The sequence below is a fragment of the Citrus clementina genome, unplaced genomic scaffold (assembly GCF_000493195.1).
Source record: "Citrus clementina cultivar Clemenules unplaced genomic scaffold, Citrus_clementina_v1.0 scaffold_5, whole genome shotgun sequence".
NCBI classification, from domain to species: Eukaryota; Viridiplantae; Streptophyta; class Magnoliopsida; order Sapindales; family Rutaceae; genus Citrus; species Citrus x clementina.
In genome coordinates, this window is record NW_006262201.1 from 8,887,947 (window position 1) to 8,894,066 (window position 6,120).

The following is a 6,120-nucleotide window of genomic DNA, read 5'->3' on the forward strand; positions in this document are numbered from 1 at the left end:
GGTAAAACTTTGAAAATTGGGGATCAATTAATGAAATATTAAAAAGATTACAACAATAGGAAAAGTCAGACATAAATCCCAAGGTAAAACTTCTGAAAAATTGATCAATTAATGAATATTAAAAAAGTCATGCTTCAGATCTGGGAGGTACCAAACGTTTAAAATTTATAAAATTGGGATTTAAACTAGAATTAGGGTTGGACAACGCTGTATACAACTTAATTCTAATTCAAATTTAGAAAATTTAGATGTCTGGACCTGAGCATCATTTATATTTATATATAACTTGTCTATTTTCAACATCACAAATCTGGTTTAAGACCGTCAGAAAAAGTGTTCATCAGTAATTTGAGGACAATGGCCTGAAATATATGTCCAGAAGAACCGGTGTTATTCAATCAATCATTTTCATGTACGTAGTTTGGAACTTTTATTAATTCTCTGTTCGTACTTGTTAAGTCATATTTACCTTCAATATTTCAATGAAAAATCTTGGGTCAAATCAGCAAGACCTTGCACAGGAAGTAAAGAAACTGATACACTCCCAAAAACCTGTAAAAACAAAATTCGAATCTCATTTCTGCGAGTCTAAAATGGATTAAATAAAATGAAAAAACTTCATATCATTCATTGTTCTGTATAAGAAGCAACTCACAATGTTAACCCAAGTGTACGAACCAACTAGATGGTTGATTGCAATGAGCTTCTTCTTGAAAACTTACAAAAAAGCTTGGAGCTGCAGCTGCTGTATTATCATCCTCAGGTTGTAATGCATAGGCATCTTGTAGCGCCGAAGGAACGAGCTGTTTGTTCAATAGTTTTTGTATCCTTCTAATTTTTTTCATATTTCTCAAATTACCCTCGTTCAAATCACAATTAATTTTATTATTTTAAATATCATTAATAATAATAATAATAATAATAAATTTTATTAACTTTATCATTTTAGTTATTATTATTAATTATTATTATTATTAACAATAAAAATAATGATAAAATAATAATTAATAAAAATAATTAATTTATCATTATTAACAATATTATCACTATTATTATTGTTGTTGTTGTTGTTGTTGTTATTATTATTATTATTATTATTATTAAAAATAATATTAACAATAATTAATAATAACTAAAATAATAAAGTTAATAAAATTTAATAGAAGGAAATAGGATCGAAGGATGGATGTGCTTTCGTTAGGTCTCAATATTAAAAACTTTAAATAAACCAATTAATGGATCGGCTTTTCCAAATTTTATAAAAAAAATAAATTACCAGCTTTGATTATGGAATTCTTTGGATCATACAATGTTCAAACAAATTTGAACGCGGTTAGTCAATTTTAATAACTAATTGATACGTGGCGTTGTTAAACCAGATCGATGCTACACAGAGTGAAGCCTTTGGACCCAGATCTGACTTAGAACAGATCAATAGCCCGCACGTTCGGGTTTCCAGCCGATATACCAAATCAGTTTTAGTTTACCAAATAAAGTTAAGTTGCTTTAAACGTGGTTGATTCTTTTTATTGGGCTATTATCAGATTTAGATTAGGTTCTTTTAAAGGTTTGGGTACATACACAGTACCAGATCCGGATCCCGGAAATGGTGCTCTGAATGAATGGAGGGAGAAGAGAAGATTTACAACTGAGGATCGAGATCCGGTCTCTTTGCCTCAGAGGAATGTAGAATTTATATGGCAGATCTGATACAGATCAGTCTGCAAGCATGCTTTGAAAAGAAAAGTGCTTTGAAAATAAATTGCTGGAATTTAAATGTGCATAAAATTAAATTGCAGAAAAGTAAATGCTTTAAAGTAAATTGCGAAAATTTAAATTACATTAAACTTTAAAAATTTAAAGAACTGAATTTAAACATACATCTTTGCTTTCTGGCTTTACAAATTTTCAAATCTTTCCAGAATGGAAGATTGAAAAACGGGAAGATTGAAGGTAAAGAATTAGTCTGATCACCCAAAGCTCTTGTGATAGAACTATTGTGTAAGCAGAAAACTTCTTTGGAACCCTTCGGAGAGAGAGAGAGGTTTTTGAGAGAAGGAAGAGAAGAAGAGAGAGAAGCTTTTTAAGAGAGAAATGAAAAACCTGAGGAGTCTAAGTCTTCCTCTCGGTTTATATACAAAATCTTTAAACTGTTCACTGTAGCGGGATTTTAAGTGCACAGTAAACTCTGGAAAGTTGCACTGTTCACTGTAGCGGGATTTTAAGTGCACAGTAACAATTGGGTCGTAGCTTTGAATAGTAGACTCTTTGTAGAAAAATACAATACGGGTGAAGAGACATGTGCGCTCTCACTTGTGTCCAGGGGACCACCCGAAAATACATCTCTTTTTTTTTTTTTTTTTTTTTAAGTAAATAATCAAATAATTATTTACAATGCTTTATCGGAGAGAAAATGCCGAAACAGTCATCTTCATTATCGTCTCCGAGAGAAATGAAAGGCTCTTCATCATCATCAACATCTTCATCTTCATCTTCAGAGGAATCTGCAGCTGAGGACTTTGATCGAGAGGCGAGGAGCTGTTCCATGGCTTTGAAATACTCATCTTCCGTTTTGGCGCTTGCCAAAAGAGACTGGGCTTTGGATTTTTGGGTTAGGAAGGTCTGTTGGGCTTTAGAGGCTTCCAGGGTTGGTTGTAGGAGGTTTTTAGAGGAGAGCCAATCTTTGATCATGTTGACAGTCAATTTGGACTGTTCATCAAATTTTGACCACCATTTGACTTTAAAGGTTCTTTGAAGGATGACTTGGGAATCTTGGTTGTGGAAACGTAGGTTCCACGAACAAACCCAAGGAAGAAAGAAATTTGCACAAAAGCAAAGAAAGGGGGGAAATCTTTTTTCTGAGACAGAGGGTAAATAATGGGCTTTGAAGAGGTTTAGGCAATTTGTAGCGTTTGGTGATAAGATTTGTGGAATTGGGCCAAAATGATTCCACCAATGCTGAAACCAATTTGGAAGGCTTTGAACGGTTATCTTTGTGTTGAAGAAAAATAACCAAGAATGGGATTTTTTAGGGTTTTGGATAAAAAAGGTGTTATACCATGCTTGTTGGTAATCCCAGTAGGAAAAAGTCCGACAATGTGGTAAACGGGTTTCAAAATTTAGAGGGAAGGTTTTAAAATTGTGGAGTAGGTCACCCCACTGATTTGGGCTCAATACTTTGAGGATTGTGGCCGTGGAATAAGCCGGTTCTGGATGGGCTTTGTCAAGAAAGAAATGTTTGAATTTAACTGATTCAGTTATTTCCAAAATGCTTTGATAATAAGACTGGGGTTTTGTCAAATCCCATGGTTTGAAAAACCAGCCTTTGGGGAAAAACTTTGAAATGCTTTGAAAAGGATCAGAATGGTAAAATCCATCTTCTAGAGAAAGAATGTTTTGAAAATGGGTTTTATCAAACCAATCGGAGGTTTTCTTTGAAGGTGTTGGCTGAGAAAGCACAATTTGGGAGGATGAGCTTTCAGCAGAGACAACAACATTTTGGGAAGAGGGTTTTGTAATTTCAATTTCTTTTTGGGGAGAAATTTGGCTTTGAGAAAGGTTTTGGAGGGCGAGCATGAGCTCAGGTGATTTTGTAATGGAACTCATCCATTGCTTTACTTGGTCATCAGAAGAAATAGATTTGTATTGGGCTCCATGTTCTTCAACCATTTCAATCCAAGATTTAATGGGCATGGCAGAAGAAAGTAATTTTTCTTTAGAAGGGGTTGACTGGGGTTCTTTGGAAGGTTCTTGGGAACCAGTGTCTTTGAGAACTGCTTTACCTTTATTCTTCTTTGGCGGCATTATCTGTTTTGAAGAAATTCCCGAGTTAGAAAATCAGGAACAGAATTTTTGTCACCTTTAATAAATTCAATATCAAAATCAAAAACACTTAAAATAGCTTGCCAACGTGCAAAAATTTGTTTTGATGCAATGTTTTGAACATCTTTTTCTAAAACATGTTTTGCAGCTTTGCAGTCAATTCTAAGTAAAAATTTTTGATTTAATAAATCACTTTGAAATTTTGTAATGCATAAAACAATGGAAAGGATTTCTTTTTTGATAGTAGAATAGTTTTTCTGGCAGTCATTCCAATGAGCAGAAACATATTGAACTATCTGTTCTTTATCATTATCCCTTTGTTTCAAAATTCCTCCATAACCTATGTCAGATGCATCGGTTTCAACAATTTTAGGTAATGCAGGATTTGCAAGAAATAAACAAGGAATGTTTTTTACAGATTGCTTTATTAATCTAACCACTTTGGTATGTTCTTCTGTCCATGCAACAGGATTCTTTTTTAACCTATCATGCAAAGGTTTAGACATCCTATTGATATTAGGGCAGAAATCAAGAACATAATTTAAACTACCAAGAAATCTTTGTAATTGGGTTTTGTCAAGAATTTTGTCTGGGAATTTATCCGCAAACAAAAGTGATCTCTCAATAGGGGTAATAGTGCCTTTGGAAATATGGTGACCAAGGAACCTGACTTTTGTTTGAAATAATGAAATCTTTGTACTTGAAAGAGCCAGGCCAGCCTTTTTTGTAACAAGATGAAAAGTCTTTAAATGTTTGAAGTGTTGATCAATACTTTGAGAAAAAATCAACACATCATCAATATAAACTATACAAAACTCGGAGTAGGGGTTATAAATGTCATTCATGATTCTTTGAAATTCCGAGGGTGCATTTTTTAAACCAAAGGGCATAACAGTCCATTCGTACTGTCCAAATGGAACAGTAAAAGCAGTTTTATAACGGTCTTTTGGATGAATTTGAATTTGCCAAAAACCAGACTTCATGTCAAATTTTGAAAAAATAAGAGCAGAACACAATTTTTGGAGCAAATCTTTTTTATTAGGTATGGGGTACCTAATCCATTTTAAGGCTTTATTTAAGGGCTTATAATTTATCACAAGTCTAGGTACACCTCTTTCAATTTCAGAATTTTTATTTACATAAAAAGCGGCGCAAGACCATGGGGACCTTGACTTGACAATGAGTCCCTTTGACTCCAAATCATTGATTTCTTTTTTGCAATGTTCCTCCAATTCCATGTTCATTTGGATTGGACGTGCTCTGGTGGGTATTTGTTTTTCATCAAAAGAACTTTCATAAGGCAAATCTACTAAATGCTGTTTTCGATTCCAAAAAGCAGAAGGTAAATCGGCGCATATTTCTTTTTCAATAAGGCTTTTAAAATCGGAAATTTTTCTTTGAATAAAATTATTTTGTAATTGACTCTCAATTCTTTGGAAGTTTAAATCCTTTTTTAAACAAAACAAATCATCTTGTTTGGATTTAAGAATGGCATTGATTTTGTGCTGATAAACAGAACAAGCTTTAACAATGTTTAGATTCCTCGTTTTTGGTTTTTCAATAAATGGGAAAACCAGTTCTTTAGATTTTGCTTTGAAATATATACCATCATAGTTGACAGCATAAGGAGTTATGAGATTTATAAAAGGAGTGCCTAAAATGATAGCATGATGAATATCATTTGTAAGGACAAAAGAAGTTTTAAATTCAATTTGATTATTATAAATCGAGGCTTCAACTTTGGAGCTAACATTCAATTTCGAATTATTAGCGGCAGAAAGTTTTTCTTTTGTTTTTTCATGAAATCTTTTGGGGACAATATCTTCTCTAATGCAATTTAAATCGGCGCCAGTATCAAAAAGGGCAATGGCGTCCATAGCAAAATCATCAGAAAAGATGAGAGTGACTTTAATCAAATACTTTCTTGTGGTGATTTGTTTTAAAACAAACAGAAAATCATTGGGTACAGACTCAATATTTTCTACTTTAATATCATCACCATCATCATCAGGATTAGATTCATTGTCTGAATTATCCTGTAACTGTTTTTGTAAAAGGAGTTGAATAGTATCAGAATCACTTTTTTGTTTTTCTTTTAAATCCTTGATTTCAAGCTTAATCTGCTTGATTTCATTTTGAAGATCTTGGATAGTGGGTGTTGACTTTTTTGTTTTCTTTTTGTCCAAAATCTGAGTAAGATCATAAGAATTCTTTTTAACAATTGGGACTTTAGAAGTCTCGGCTTTGTTAAAATCCAGAGTTTTCAAAAGTTTATCAAGATATTCTTTTTGAAGATTT

At 32.9% G+C, this 6,120-nt stretch overlaps 1 pseudogene; it reads right to left on the minus strand.

The window, feature by feature from the left end:
- Positions 1-265: 265 nt before the first annotated feature.
- Positions 266-845, minus strand: LOC112097856 (annotated as a pseudogene).
- Positions 846-6,120: the final 5,275 nt, after the last annotated feature.